Source organism: Hylobates moloch, unplaced genomic scaffold (assembly GCF_009828535.3).
Source record: "Hylobates moloch isolate HMO894 unplaced genomic scaffold, HMol_V3 SCAFFOLD_3, whole genome shotgun sequence".
Lineage (NCBI taxonomy): Eukaryota > Metazoa > Chordata > Mammalia > Primates > Hylobatidae > Hylobates > Hylobates moloch.
Genome location: NW_026652278.1, coordinates 141,591,939 through 141,609,079, shown reverse-complemented (window position 1 = coordinate 141,609,079; position 17,141 = coordinate 141,591,939). Strand labels below are relative to the sequence as shown.

Below are 17,141 nucleotides of genomic sequence, written 5' to 3'. Positions count from 1 at the left end.
GGTAAATTCTATAGATTAAGTAACCCAGTTTCTTAAAAAAAAAAAAAAAAAGTATAAGAAAAGAGGAAGAGAGAGATTCTCTTATTGATTAAAAACTTGAAAAGCATTATCAATGAGTTGTGATATATAGATCTTGTTTGATTATTGTTTGGAAACAGTTAAATATAAAAATATATTTTTGAGATAATCAGGATTTTTACACATAGATAATTTTAATAAATTGTTTATTTTGTTATACATGACAATGGCATCATGTTTATGTTAATTAAAAATAGAAGTCTTCATCTGTTAGGAATCCATACTGAAGAAAGTATGGATGAAATGTTATGATGCCTGTGATTTACTTTAAAATATTCCAAAAGGAAAGAAGTCACAAGGGAAATAGATGATACAAATCTGGCAATATTATTGAAATTGTTTCATAGATTAATATAAAGGTTTCATTATAGTAGTCTATTGTTGTGTAGGTCTGAAAATTTTTGTAATAAAAAGTTTAAATAGAAGGGAGAAAGTTAAGAGAGAATGGCTATAACATATTTATCCATCTTTTTATTGAGAAACTGATGCTTGTCCCACAATCCCCCTTATCAAATTTTTCTGTATATCTCATTACATAAGACTGTTTTTACAATCTGTGACTGCAAATGAGCATATTTTAGAGGAAGGGAAACATCTCTTACAGAAGATTGCGTTGAAAAATAGGTTTGGAAATGGAGGTTAAGGGATGTAACTTTCAAAGTCTGCCATAGGGCAAGGGAGTAGATAAAAATGTAAGGTTACTCTGCCATGGTTAACCAGCAAACAGCCATTATAATTTCTCATTTTAAATCAGTAAACTGTGATTCTGAATTTAGTTGGCCTTCTTTATTTCCTTTCTTTTTTCTCTGTACAAAAGGAATGTACTCTGTGTCTAGTCTCCTCATTGGCAATGTTGCTTTCTATAGATCTTAAAAGTCATTTATTCTATTTTGTATAATTGGTTAAAAGAAATATATTCCTCACAAATGAATCTTCCTTTGTAATAACACTGTATTTCTGAATCTGTAAAATTAATGTAAACTGGATTTTGCTGAATTTACCAAGGTAATTACACCCTGTTAGGATTGGTCTGGGTAGTCAACTGGTTTCCTTCTGTAAATAACGTTTACTTCTTTCTTCTAATAGCAAGGTCAAAGAGATTAGAAATTTGAGAGGAATAAAATAGAGCTTATTTGTATATGGAAAGAGATGTATGTCTGTAATGGCTTTCTTTGCCTACAACCTAGCATAATATAGTTTATATAATTTCATTCAGATGGAAATAGCAGGGGTTTTAGAAGATTCCCTAGTGTAAAAGAGAAATCAGATATAAGTATGTGTTTCATAATTGGTGTTTTGTAAAAACTGTGAAATATCTCTATCATTACATTCCTGAATCTTGGTTTTTCAAGCCTGTGCCATGATACTTTGATGATACTGTAACTCTCTAAAAGGAAGAATGTTTCTAAAACAGAAACATCAGCTAAAGTGAACCTGTAGTTCCTTGTATTTGTTCTAGAGATCTGTGGTTAGTTTGAATGATGACCTAATCTGTGTCAGAGGCAGGTAGGCCATTTATCTAGCACACAGCCCATTTTCCCACACACAGACACTGAGGCTGAATTATTTGCTATTTCAATAGATATTGTAGATTGAACTTGAGTCCCTGATAAATGGTTATCAAAGTAATGAATCTTTTGGGCTATGAAAAAAAAGAACATAATGGAAAAACTCTGAAATCAAAATGTGTTCTCTTAGTAGAAAAAAAAAAAAAAGCCAGAGCATGTCATCGACTGCATAGGAACAGCATAAAATAATATTTTCTTCAGTTTTTTAAAATATGTAGACTATACACAATGCCTTCTGATGCTCACTCCATAGCTGATAATACTTCATATAAGACATAAATAGAAAAATATTATTGTCTATAAGTCTGTTTTCAGTACATATAGAATTGAAATCTATTTTAACAGACATTTACTCTTAGTAGAATTGGACCTTTGTAATTGGACAATTGATTAAAGAGTTCCCAAACTTTCCAAACAAATATCAAGATATATATAGGTTACTCTTTGCTTAGAAATTTTGAATTATTGTTAACCTCAATAAAAATGATTGCTTCTGTCAGGCTTTGGTGTTGAGATGGGAAGAACCTAAGAGGATGTTTGGCCTTTGAAGATTAGAATTCAGAATTATTAAATGATTCAGTCACTTTTTGAATCAAATAGTAATTTATGAGAAAACCTTGGCATCTAATTAATATTTTCAAATTTCAATGGGACTAATTGCTAGTTTACAGGCAGTATTTCACAATACACAATATTTGTAAGTTGAAGGGACAATCTACCTGTAGGCTGAGTATAAAGCTTAAATATTTTTTCCTCAGGATATTTCTACTGTATTTCATTATCAGTGAAAAATATACCTATAGACTGTGGAAGCCGTTAGTAAATATAATAAAGTTTAAGAAGCAAAGATCCCATTATAGATAACTGTATAAAATTCCTGAATGATGCTTGGGGCTGCTTTATGCTTGGGCTGGTTTATTTTCTATTGGGTAGAACACAGTGAAATCAGGGTTTGTGTCCGTTGGTTTTGGTTTATCCCTTGGAAAGTCCAGGATTCAAATTAGCCTGGCCATATTACCCTGTCTCCACTCTTCTGTTCACATTTATTAAGATAAAATTATGGTGAAATAAACATTGTAAGAAGCCTGTAGATTAATTTTTGTGTGACAAATTATGGAGTACAATCATTTGCCTAGGTGAAAAGTAGTGTCAGGAAGGTAGTATGGATTGTTAGTTATGTAACTATAAGAAAAAATTAATTTCTGCTGTTCACATCCTGCCCCAATTATTCTATTTTATGACCATGTATAAGAAGTGCTTGTAGGAGACTATAAGTACTCTCCTGTATCCTTAGATAATATATAGTATTCTATACTTGTCTTAACAAAGCTTAAAACAACCTTGAAAAGGAACCATCTGATTCACAATTAAATTACCCATCTGCCAGAACAAAAGTTCATTATTCTCTAAAGTAAGAAAACAACATGTAGACAAAATAATTGTTAGTCCATAATGTCTAACACACAAAATGACTAGACATGCAAAGAAGCAGGAAAATATGATCCTAATCCAGGAGAAACATCATTAAATAGTGGAGTCCCAGAAGTGACAGAGATTGTACAACTTTAAAATCTAGTATGTGTTTGTGTATAGATGGATGGATGGATGGATGGATGGGTAGATAGATAGATTCTTCCCATTCTAGGAGCTGGAACTTAATTCCTACTCTTCCCACCTCCCTCTGAGGATAGTCTAGATTCAGTGACACATTTCCATAGAAAAGAGTATGCGAAGTGAATTATAGTAACTTTACAGTGGTAAAATCTGGCTAATTCTACCTTAATCAAGTGATGAAGTTACCATCACTAGTGATATCATCTGGATCTCATATAACCCCTCATGGGATATGTCAACTAGAGCATTTCTCACCTGCCTTAGTCTGTTTGTGCTGGTATAGCAAAATATCTGAGATTGGGTAATTTATGAAGAACAGAAATTTATTATAGTTCTGGTGTCTGGGAATTCCAAGGTGAAGTCAATACCATTTGTGTCTGGTGAGGGCTGCTCTCTGCTTCCATCATGGCACCTTGCTGCTGTGTCCTCATATGGAGAAAGGGTAAGATAGTGGCCTCTTCAACCTGCAGCCCTTTTATAAAGTTATCCATCCCATTCATAAGGGCAGAGCCCTCATGACTTGATCACCTCCAAAGACCACACTGCCCAATACAATAGAGATTAAGTTTCACCACATGAATTTTGGGGGAAGTTCAGACTATAGCATTCCCACCCCAAAATACATGTCAATCTCACATGCAAAACACATTCATTCCATCACAATAGCACCAAAAGTCTTAACTCCTTCTAGCTCAAAAGTTTAACATCCAGAATATCATGTAGATGCCATCCAAGTCAGACTGAGTGAGACTGAAAGTTGTGTTTTATCCTTAGCAAGTTACCCTTCAGTTGTGAACCTATGAAATCAAACAAGTTACTGCCTTCAAAATACAATTGCGGGACAGATCCCACAACTCCACTAGACATTGCTGTAGTGGGTGCTGTCTTTGGTGGTCCCAACCCCATGTCTCTACTAGGCGCTGCCCTAGTGGGGGCTCTATTCAGTGGCCCCACTCCTGTAGCAGTTTTCTGCCTTGGCCATGAGACTCTAGGAATGATTCTTTAAAATCTAGGTAGAGAAAGTCATGCCTCCTCAGCTATTGCACTCTATGGGCCTGCAGAATTAGCACCACATGGATGCTACTGAGGCTTATCACTTATGTCCTCCAGAGAGGTGGCCTGAACTGCACCTGGCCCTTCCTCAGCTATAGCTAGGGTGGCCAAAGAGCACTCTACTGGAATGTGGGAAGCGGAGACTTGAGCTGTGCTGGTTGGTGAGCCCCAAGTTACCACGGGTGCCCTGAGCCCCTCTGGTGTTGTGGGCCCCTCCTTTGAAAAAGATCTACTCTCAGGCCCTGGCACTCTGGGCCTGTAATAGGTGTGGCAGACTCAAAGATCTCTGAAATGCTTTGGGGAGTCATTCTTGCATTGCTTTGATGAATAGCATCTGACTTCCTTCTATTCATACTAATGTCACATGGCCACGTGGCCATACCCTTGGTTTTCTTTGCTAAACAGGCCTTTTTTTTTTTATTCTTTACATGGCCAGGCCAGTAATTTTTCACATCTTTATATTCTATGTCCCTTTTGATTATAAATACCACCTTTAACTCATTTCTCTTTTCTCACATTTTCCTATAAGTGAAGAGAAGCGATGCAGCATCTTGAACACTCTGTTTAGAGATTTATTCTGTAAAATACCCTAGTTCATCACTCTTGAATTCTGTCTTCCATAAAGCATTAGGACAGATACAATTTAACCAAGTTCTTTGCCACTTTGTAAAAAGGATAGCTTTCCCTTCAGTTTTCAATAAGATATTCCTCATTTTCATGTCAGACCAAAACAGAATGTCCTTTACCATTTGTATTCCTGCCAACATTCTGTTCACCACCACTTAGGTAATCTCAAACTGAGGCTCTCTATAGCTCTCCTCTTCTTCTGAGTCCTCAACAGAATTGGCCTTAAGACTCTATTCATGGCAATACAGGTTTTTTTCCAGCATTCACTTCAAAACTGATATTCAAGTCTGTAACCATTACCCAGTTCCAAAACTGCTTTAAATTTTTAGATATATGTTGTAGCAATATTCTACTCTTGATAACAATTTCTCTGTTAGTGAATTTGTGCTCCTCTAACAAAATATTAATACCTAATTCTGGGTAATTTGTAAACAATAGAAATTTATTTTCTTACTGCTCTGGAGCCTGAAAAGACCAAGATTGAGGCACTGGCAGGTTTTATGTCTGGTGGAAGCCTGTTCCTTATAGATGACACCATCCTTGGGGCCCTGAAAAGAACTCAGGTTTGGTTTTAGCCCATTAAGGAACATTTTTTATTTCTGTCCTCCAGAATTATAGGATAATAATTTTCTGTTGTGTAAGCCACTAAGTTTGTGGTAATTTGTTACAGCAGTAATAATTAATATACCATCAAATAATAGAGATTTTAAATGTGAAGCAAACTGAAGGGAAAATACTTAAATTCACAGTTATATTTGAGATTTTAAAATTTTTCTATCAGTAACTGGTAGAACCACAGGTATTGTCAGTAATTATATAGAATTCATGAACACTATCAACCAATTTAAACTAATTGAGATTGATAAAACATCACCCTTAACTCCAGAATTCCTTGTCCTTATAAATGCAAGTGCAATATTTACTGTGAAGACCATTTGTTTGGTTATAAAAAGAGTACACTAATTTAATAGATTTTAAATAACAGAGATTATATTCTTTATTCATAATTGAACTAGAAATCAAAGTAATAAAGATATCTGGGAAATCCCAAATATTTCAAATTATGCAACATATTCTTAAACAGGGTTAAGCAACCATTAGGGACATTAGGAAGTATTTAAAAGTCATAGTGAAAATAGAGGCTGGGTACCCTGGCTCATGCTTGTAATCCCAGCACTGTGGTAGTCTGAGGTGTGAAGATGAGTTGAGGCCAGAGTTCAAGACCAGACCAGGCAACACAGTGAAACCCAATCTCCACAATAAAAGTGAAAAGAAAAGATAATATATCAAAATTTGTGGGATATGGATAAAACAGTACCTAGAGGAAAACCTATAATTCTGAAATTTATATTTTTATAAATAACAATATATGAGAACAACAGAAAAGTTTAAAATCAGATATCTGAGGCTGATGATTAAGAAGTCAGAAGAAGAGCAAATTAAACTCAAAGTAAACATAAGGAAGGATATAATAAAGAGAAAAGGAAAAAAATCAACTTAAAAAAACTAGAAATCCAGTGAAACCAAAAGCTGTTTTTTAAAAAGTTTGATAAGATTATCATCTAATCAGATTAATAAAAAAACAGAGAAGGTATGAACTACCAATATTGGAATAAAAGAACATTATACATATTATAACCATGAAAATAATAAACTGGACAACTTAGATTAAATGAACAAATTACTGGAAAGACAGAAACTTCTAAAGCTTATTTAATTAAAAATAAATAACCTAATTAGGTCTCTATTTTTTTAAAGAAAATGAATACATAGTTAAAACACAATATAGGTTGGTGTACATATTATTATGTCACCCAACTACAAGACAGTATTCAATAGGTGTACTATTATACTATTATATAGCATAGTACCCAATAGGTACATAGGTACCCTCCCCCACCCTTCAACCTCAAGTAGGCCCCAGTGTCTCTTGTTCCCTTCTTTGTGTCCATGAGTACTCAATGGTTGGCTCTCACAAATAAGTGAGAATGTGTGGTGTTTGGCTTTCTGTTCCTGCGTTAGTTTGCTTAGGACAATGACCTCTAGCTCTATCCATGTTGCTGCAAAGAATATTATCTCATTCTTTTTATGGCTGCATAGTATTCCATGGTGTATATGTATCACATTTTCTTTATCTGATCTACTATTGATGGGCATAAAAATTGTTTTTTCTATGAACAGTTCAAAAATATGAATTTAATATCATTTACAATAATATTCAATAAACAAAATATTTAGGAATAATCTGTTGAAGTATCTGTAAGACCCACTGAAAACTACCAAATATTCCTAAGAAAAAAAATAAAACCTAAATAAATTGAAAGATATGACAAGTTCTTTGATTATAAGACTCAGTATTATAAAGATGTCATTTCTCCCCAAATTTATCTATCAATTCAACTCAATCCCATTCAGCTTCCCAGTAGGTCATTTCAAGAAATTGACAAGCTGCCTTAAAAAAATATATTTGCAAAAGATGTCTTTTCAAGACCCATTTACCATTGAAGAAGAAAAGAGACTTCTAGAAAATTAAATCTCCTCAATGATATTAGATTATTAACAAAATGAATAGGCAAGCCTCAAACTGGGAGAAAATATCTTCCTGTATTTATCTAACAAAACTTGTGTATACTAAATATTAGCAAATCAATAATAAAAAGACAACTCAATAAAACAAATGGGCAAAAGATTCGATTAGGTACTTGATAAAGGAAGGCAGGTGAGTGGCCAATAAGCACCTGAAAAAATGGTCAGCACAATTTGTTGTCTTGAAAAACCACCAGGAGACACTACTACACATTAGGATAGCTAAAATTAGTAAGACTGACAACACCAAATGTTAGCTAGGATGTGTAGGAACTGGAACTCCTATCAGTTGCAGATGGGAGTGTAAAATAGTGCAACTGTTTTGAAAACTGTTCTGGCAGTTTCTTAAAACTTAAACATACCACCTATCCTATGAAACAGCAGTGTCACTCCTAAATATTTGTCCAAGAGGACTGAAGACACAAGGTTCACAAAAAGACTAGTACACAAATGTTTCATCAACTTTATTCTTAGTAAACTACTTGAATGTTAAATGAAGGGTAGATACACCAATCATGTTACATTTATACAATGCAATACTACTCAGTAATAAAAAGAAATGAATTATCAATACACAGAACAACATGGAACAACCTCAAAAACATTATGGTGAGTGAAAGAAGCCATAAACAAAAGGATACATGATGTACGATTCCATGTGTATCATGCATAGATTAGGCAAAACTAATCAGAGATGAAAGAAATGAGAAAAGTGAATGTTTACAGGAGATGTTGGCAGTGAAGAGATGTGAGCAACCTTTCTGGGATGATGGAAATATTATATTATGATAGGATGGTGATTATATAGGTGTCTGAATTTATTAGGAGTCATCAAGTTCCACACCTGTTATCTTTGCATTTTACCAAATATTTTCTATACCTTAATAAAATTTTAAGTAAACAAAAAGAATAATGGATTTAAACTTCTAAAGGTTTTCTCTTATTTTAATTATTAAATGTGTGAGGCTTTGAAAATGGAAGAATATATTATAAGGAATTGATTTGTCTCATTTAAACATTGCTATTTTGATATGAATTATGAATGAAGTAAAATAAACCAAAGGAAAAAAAATTGGAAAGGGCTATATTTGTATCAACATAAAAATGCATTAACAAATGTGGGACTATTAATGTTTGTGGCAGAGGTCACAGAGATAGGCATTTAGGTATACTGGTCCTCAGGAAAAAAACAACAAACAAACCCACAGTACCCCAGAAAATTAGTATTCTACTCTTGTTGTTACATTAGGCCTATGGAGATCAGAGATGGGTAAGTAAGAAAAAAGTTTAGTGAACTCTGAGATGTTAACAGAGGACGTGTTTGTTTCCAGTTGCTACTTCTGAATCATGTTTCACACTTAATGACTCACAAGGTCTGTGAATCATTCTATCAGTCACCTGAATATTTGGTGCCTGATAGAAAACAAGAGCAAAACATTTAAAATTCAAAGGGTTTGTGTTCTTATTTTTAAGGACAATGAGAAGGAAGGGAGGCTGGTTGTAGGTGAAGAATTCTCAAAAACCTATAGAAAGAATTTTGCAAACGTTAAAGTAGGGAAGAAAAGGTAAGCAGGTTGAGCTCTGGAAACTAAAAGAAAGGAAAGAAAGATAAGTTGACTTTCATCCTACATGACAATACAGTAGCCTCCCCTTATCCATGGTTTTGCTTTCCATAGTTTTAGTTACAGTGGTGAATCGTAGACTGAAAATTGTAAATAAAAAATTCCCGAAATAAACAATTTATGTTTTATATTGTGCACCATTCTGAGTAGCATGATGAAATCTTGCACCTTCCTGCCTGGGACATGGATCTTTCCTTTGTATAGCATATCCACACTGTCTACACTACCTGCTGTTAGTTGCTTAGGTTATCAGATCCACTAATGTGGTATCACAGTTCTTGTGTTCAAGTAACCCTTATTTTACTTACTAATGGTCCCAAAGTTCAAGAGTAGTGATGTTGGCAATCGAGATATGCCAAAGAGAAGCTGTAAAATGATTCCTCGAAGTGAAATGGTGAAAGTTCTCTACCTGAAAGAAGAAATAACATATGCCGAGGTTGCTAAGATCCATAGTAAGAATACATCTTTATCTATAAAATTGTGAAGAGGGAATAAGAAATTTGTGCTAGTTTTGCTGTCATACCTCAGACTGCAAAAGTTACCATCACAGTGCATAATAAGTGCTTAGTTAAGGTGAAAAAAGCATTGCATTTGTGGGCGGAAAGTCTGAAGAAAACCATGTTCCAACTGATGACCATTGAGTTTGGTACTGTCTGTGGTGTCAGGTGTCTCCTAAGGGGTCTTGAAACGTACCTCTGAGTGGATAAGGGAATTCTACTTTATACAAATACTATTAATATGACATAGAAAAAAATTTAGAAAATAATGACACACCTGCTATCATTCAGATTTTATATGTTTGTGAATATACCTACAGCTTATTATAAATATAATCTACTCATTGCTTGTTTTTTGTTAGCATGTGCATTTTACTTTTATGCATCATGTTTTTCTTTCTCTTGGCTTTCTCCTCTTCTCGCCCCCATCATCTGTCCCCCAGAACACCTTTTATTTATTTATTTTTTTGATACAGGGTCTTGTTCTGTTGCCCAGACTGGAGTGTGATGGCATGATCATGGCTTACTGCAGCTTCGACTTCCCAGGCTCAGTTGATCCACCTGCCTCAGCCTCCTGAGTAGCTGGGACTATGGGTGCATGCCACCATGCCTGGCTAATTTTTGTATTTTTTTGTAGAGACAGAGTCCCTATGTTGCCTAGGCTGGTCTCGAACTCCTGGGCTCAAGCAATCTTCCTGCCTTGGCCTCCTAAAGTATTGGGATTGCAAGTGTGAGCCGCTGTGCCTGGCAACACCTTAACATATATTTACAACGTAGTACATAATCTTCTCATGTTTTTCTTCATTTTCATATAAACTTATGTATGTTGTAGGGGGTGTCACTGATTTACAAAAATAAAGTCATATAATATATACAACTTGGTATGTTTGTTTATCTCACTCCACAATATATTGATTGTGGATATCCAGCCAAGTCAACTCTGTGACTTTTAATTCATTCTTTTAAATGACTGAAGAAGATATATCATAAATATACCACCATTTTCCCAGTGATTTGCATTGGATTTCAAAGTCTTGTTTTCTTTTTTTTATCACTATGAAAAATGTGGGAATAACCATCCCTACATGTTGACGTAATAAAACTATTATTTCTATTTGTTATCCAAAAGCTTGTTTGGTCAAAGGCCATACGTATTTTTATTTTTGATAAATAATTTTGGATTACTTTCCAAAGGGATTTTACATTTCATGCTTCTACCAACAGTATACACTTTTGTCTGCATTCTTGTCAGCAAAATGTATTATAACTCTTAATTTTTTATTGTTTCTGGGGTATAAATTATTTTAATGTCTTTTTTAGTACTACTAACAAACTTCAGCATTTTTAAAATGCTGGACATTTGAATTCTGTGAAATTCCTTTTATATTCTTTATCCATTTTCTATTCATTTTTTATTTCATAAGTATTATATATTATAGTAACCCTTTATCACAAAATAGCTTTTTCAGATCTTTCACTATTTGACTTTATTAGTCATATCTTTGCCATTAATTTTACAATTTTACCAAGTTATAGGTATACATTTTTTTAGTAGTTTCTGAGTTCCAATTATGGTTTAAAAATTCTCTTGGCCTTTAGATTATATATGTAGTCACATGGGAAGAACAATAGAAAGGTAACTGTGTGCAAGCCACTGTACAGTCTAGGTGCTTTGCGTATGTGTTGATCATTCCACATTAAGCTGTGCTGTCAGCTTTGTGCATCACAACTGGCACTTAGCAAAAAAAAAAAAAAAAAAGAAACAATAGAAAATGTCAGACTAAATTACAGTCTAATGTTTTAAAAATATATTTATTTGTTTTTATGCCATCTGCATATTGTTTAAGGTAGAATACTCCTTACTAGTCTTTCTTTTCATCCTTTTATTGGCTGTTTTCTGGTATATAGTTTGTAAACTTTAAATAATTTTATGAAGCCTTTAAAAAAGTCCCATTGTCATTTTAATTACAATTTATAAAACTCATATACATATTGGTTTTTGGTAAATTTACATTTTAATGGCATTTTCTTCCTATTATAAAAGTTTTTTGGGTGTTCAGATTGTACTTTATGTTCCTCTAATAATTGTTTTATATTTTTTGTCCCATGGTCCCTCTCTGGCTTTCTTGTTAAAATTATTCCTAAGTGTGTAATGTTTTTCTTGCTATTATGAATGAAATTTTTTTCTAATTTCAGTATTTGTGTCAAATGCTAAAATGGAGAACAAATATTAATAGTTACCATGTTTATCTTATATATATTTCCGTTAATCATTTAGAGTACTTTGGATATTTCAAATGCATTTTCATCTTTTCAATGTTTATACCAGGTTTTACATTTTATTATTTTATTTATTACAACTTTTGCAATTTGACTGGTGAAAATTATTATTGTAATAATAATTGCTAACCCATGCATAGTGCTTATAATGTGCCAGGCCCTGTTTTACTAGCTGTACCTACACTAATTAATTTAAAACAAACATCTGGGGTGAGAAGCCTACATGATTAACCCCAGATCACATAGCTAATATTTGTTGTTGGTTTCTGGTAAAAAGTCTTTATTTTACGTAATATTTTCCACTCCTGTTTTACTGACTTTTTTTCTTTAGTGGTGGTTCCTGAATTTGATCAAATGCTTTTCAGTATCTAGTAAATGATGATATAATGTTTTCCTTTTAATTTGTTGATATAAGGAGTAGATCTCCTGTTGTGGATTTCCTGGTATTGAACCACTCTTGCAATCCAAGAGAATACCCTCCTTAGTAATGTTATATTGTTCTTGTTATACATTGCTGGATTCTGTTTGCTTATTACTTAAGAGTGTTGTATCTTCATTCAGTGATAAAAATGCTCTATTATTTTCCTTTTTGATAGTCTGTTTATCTCTTTTTAAGTTTTCAGCATTAACATTATGCTGGCTTAATAAATGAATTATGGAGCTTCCTATTTTTTCCCCAGTGGCCTAGAATAATTTTTTTCAACGGTAGTTTAAGGCAAGATAAAGGTTAGCTATGAACCTGTTCTGTGGGAAATTACCTAATGCAGTGTTGCCTCCTAGTACACTACCAGGCAAGTCGTCCCAGATTTCACAGAACAGAAGGGCTCACAGATCAAATAAGCTTCTCAAAGCAGATGATTTATTAAATCAATTTAACATACGCAATAAGAAGAAATGGAAGAGAGTTGGGATAAGTTAATATACTTAGGATCGAATGCAAGCAGGTAGAAAGATCAGAGTTCTTGAGTCCTGGTTCATGTAACATTTATATGTCCTGTCTCTTTTTCTGCCTCATATGCCTGTCTTTGATGTTATAAGTGCCAGAATTGAGGTTTGAGTATAAGGGAAACCACAGAAGGAAAGTGTTCGGTCCAATGAAACACACCAGCTTTATTAGAGAAACACAGCAGCAGCTATCCCTGGTCACAGCTGGAGCCAACCAATTAACCTGCTGAATAGTTATGAGTGTTTTTCTGCATTTCTTGTGCAGGTAAAACCCACAGGGGCCAGAGTGGGGCTATACTGGGTATTATCAATGGGTGGGCAATTTAAAGCTAGCATAGATATCATCCAGGTTGTCAGGAACTATGAAAGGGGCCGGCCATGTGGTGGCTTACACCTGTAATCCCAACACTTAAGGAGGCCAAGGCGGGTGGATCACCTGAGGTCAGGAGTTCATGACCAGCCTGGCCAACATGGTGAAACCCCGTCTCTACTAAAAATACAAAATTAACTGGGCGTGGTGGCGCATGCCTGTAATCCCAGCTACTTGGGAGGCTGAGGCAGGAGAATTGCTTGAACTCGGGAGGCAGAGGTTGCAGTGAGCCAGGATCATGCCATTGCACTCCAGCCTGGGTGACGTGAAACTCCGTCTCAAAAACAAACAAATAAAACAACAAAAAAAACTATGAAAGGTCTGAAATTTAACCTTCTATGCAAGCTAACAATTTACCTTGCCACAGTTTCTTAGATGTTGGCAGAATACATCGGACAAAGGTTAGAGACAAAGACTTATAGCACAAGCAGAGTAAGCATCTTGTTAGTGTCTATTTCCCTCACATCCCTAAGTTTCATAGAGTGACTTGTTGGAGATGCTATGGACTGATATGTATTTCCCCAAAATTTATATGTTGAAGCTGTAACCCCCATTGTGACTGAATCTGGAGATAGACTCTTTAGGAGGTAATTAAGAGTAAATGAGGTCATAAGGATGCGGCCCCAGTCTGATAGGACTCTGGCCTTATAAGAAGACGATGAAAGAAAAATTCTCTCTCTCCATTCTGTGAGGGGACAGGGAGCAGGAAGTCATCTGCAAGCCAGCAGGAGAGCCCTCACCAGGAACCAAACTGGCTGGCAACTTGCTCTTGGACTTCCCAGCCTCCAGAACTCCAAGAAATAATACCTGTTGTTTAAGCCACCTAGTCTTCAGTATTTTATTAGGGCATCACGAACAGACCCAGGTGGGTGCTGTGTTCCCAATGAGGACCCAGGTGGGACCCAGGTGGATGCTGTGTTCCCAGTGAGTTTACATCCCAGTTAAGCAACCTCAACTGTAGAGAACCTAAAATTTTTACAATGGGCAGTGAGATCTGGCCTCTGCCTTATAAAACATCATTACCTTTCTTATACTGGACAGTAAACAAACCCGCCCATTGCTCTAAACTGAGATACTGTCTCTTCCAAGGCTATTAATTATGCAAACATCCTTGAAAACAGTGTCTCATATAAGATGGCAATTACTACTTTCCTCTAAGATCTGCAGAAATATGAGAGACCCAGCACAGAGGTAGTATGATTATACCTTGAGTTGGTCTTTCCAACTATCTGTAAATAACACTTTTTTTTGTGCCATGCAATGTATTCTGTCATTGATAGGTCTTGCTGATTTCAAGCTTTAAATTTACTGTACGTATTTAACATCATTTGAATTTTGTCTCTCATAAGCCACTTACTTCCTTACCTATACTTGACATAGCCTATGACTTTTTGCCTACATCTTGGAAGCTATTATGTTACTATTAATGTTTAATGTTTCTTTTGTGTTCATCTATCCCATTTGTTTTCTTGTCTTCTAAAGCAGAATTGAATATTCTTATATAGCAAATCCACATTGCATATTTTTATTACCTGTTCCCTTTTTTGGGGGGAGGTGAAGGTGTTCAGAAACATGTTTCTTTTAGGTTCTAATAATTCACCACAGAATAAGGACTCTTCATCTTTTTTTTTTTTTCTCAAAAAGCACTGTCTTTGTTTGGGCTGCTATAACAAAGCACCATAGACTAGGTAGCTTATAAACAACAGAAATTTATTTCTCACAGTTCTGGAGGCTGAAAGTCTGAGATTAGAATGCCAGCATGGTAGGTTCTGGTGTGGAGCCCTAGACTGCTGACTCTTGATTGTATCCTTACCTGGTGGAAAGAGGCCTAGAGAGCTTTCTGGGCTCTCTTATTATAATCCCATTCATGAGGGCTCTCCTCTAAGTACTTATTCACCTCCCAAAGTCCAAATCACCTCCTGTTGCCGTCACGTTGGAAGTTAGGATTTCAACATATTTTGGAAAGACACATTCAGTTCGTAACAAACATTCACTTTTTTATTCTTATAATAAGTTCCTTTTAAATGATCTAAATCATAAGTTTCCAGTTCCTTAGTAGTTATGAAAGGTCATTTGAACCACTTTCTCCAGATACAACAAATTTGGCTAACCTTGATTATGGCCTCCCCAGTGCCCTTACCAGGGGCTGAAATACACAGTTCGCTATTTTAAAAAGCCTAAAGATCTCTCTTTTCTGTTCAGTTTTGAAACTAATTATAGAAACATGAAGTGGAAGATGAGGAATCTGTTTCAACTGAAATTGTTAATCTCATCATTAATTCATTGGGTAAACATTTATTGAGTTCTGTGATGTACCAATAGCACTGGAATTACTAAAATAAGTACTGTTTAGTATCTGCCTTCAGTAATTGTCTAGTGAGGGAGACATTTACAATTTGTAAGACGCCTGTGGTAGCACATCTGTTTGAGAAGTCAGAGCTTTTACAAAATCTTGGCTTGGCCTTTAAGGATGAGAAGTTCTCTGTGGTGGGAGTATTATATAGTGGCTCAGAGCATAATGTCAAAAGTCTGATAGACTTGGCTACACTACTTACTAGTTATGTGATTTTGACTGCATCATCTAACCTCTCAAAGACTGTTTCTTAATTTATAAAATGGTGAAAATGACATTGATTTCACAGTGCCATTTTGAGAGTTAGCTGAAATAACTGAATTGAATCACTTAGCATAGATCCTGGGATATAATGTGCTCTAAGTAAGTTGTATTTGTTGCTGCTACCACCATTACTGTTTGGTACTACTTTAATACAACCACTGCCACCACCTTCTTGGTGGTGCACGTTGAAAGAAGCTGCATTGCAGTTAGGAAGACCATCACATTGGGAGATGGTTAAGCATGAAGCAGCATGGCATAATTGAAGGAATGTTATGTTATATGACATGTTTAGAATATAAGATGTGTCTATGAAAATGGTAAAAGATGATAAGAACCTCTTCTAAAGTAGGTTTTACCCTATGTGACTAAGAGCAGAAGGGAGATAGAGTCAATTGAAGTTGTTCATTGAGAGGTGAGTGAGGTCAAAAGGAGTGAGATGTAGTATTTAGCATAACTTAAGTTTTCGTTTGGTTTACATGGTGTTTGTGGCTCTGCTAACCGAAATAGTCTCTATTGGACTAATGACAGCTGTTGAGGGGATGGTAGTGAGTTCATTTTCGGATGTGTTGAATTTGAGAGGTTAGGCCAGGCATGGTGGCTCACGCCTGTAATCCCAGAACTTTGGCAGGAGGATGACCTGAGGTCAGGAATTTGAGACCAGCATAGCCAACGTGGTGAAACCCTGTCTCTACTAAAAATACAAAAAAATTAGCCAGGCATGGTGGCATGTGCCTGTAGTCCCAGCTATTCAGGAGGCTGAGGCAGGAGAATCGCTTGAACCCGGGAGGCAGAGGTTGCAGTGAGCCAAGATCACGCCACTGCACTCTAGCCTGGGCGACAGAGTGAGACTCCGTCTCAATAAATAAATAAATAAATAAATAAATAAATAAATAAATAAATAAATAAAATAATAAAAAATAAAAGAATTTGAGAGTTTAGAGGGCATATGGTGGAGCTATTTGTAGGTGATTGGATATAGGGGTCTAAAACTGACCTCTAATGTCTTAGCTCTACATCTCACACCCCAGCGTGCTTTGGCAACAATAGAAGCAGTGATTAGGGATGAAATCACTCAGTGTAAACTAAGAAGGCTAAGAATTCCACCCTACTGAAATCCAAAGGAAGTCAAGTTGGAATATACTACTAAAGGAAACTGCGTAGATGTTTTTGAGAAATCCAAGAGAAAGATGGGTAGATTGAGTGACAATTTGTGAGGGTACAAGAGTGGGAAGGTAGTATGAGAAGACATTTAATATATTTATTTTGTAGGGTATCCACAGTAAG

The 17,141-nt window shown here is 35.2% G+C and overlaps 1 protein-coding gene across 4 annotated transcripts in view; it reads left to right on the top strand.

The window, feature by feature from the left end:
- Positions 1–17,141, top strand: part of LRBA (LPS responsive beige-like anchor protein) — a 793,918-nt gene that overhangs the window by 514,289 nt on the left and 262,488 nt on the right. The window lies entirely within an intron of this gene.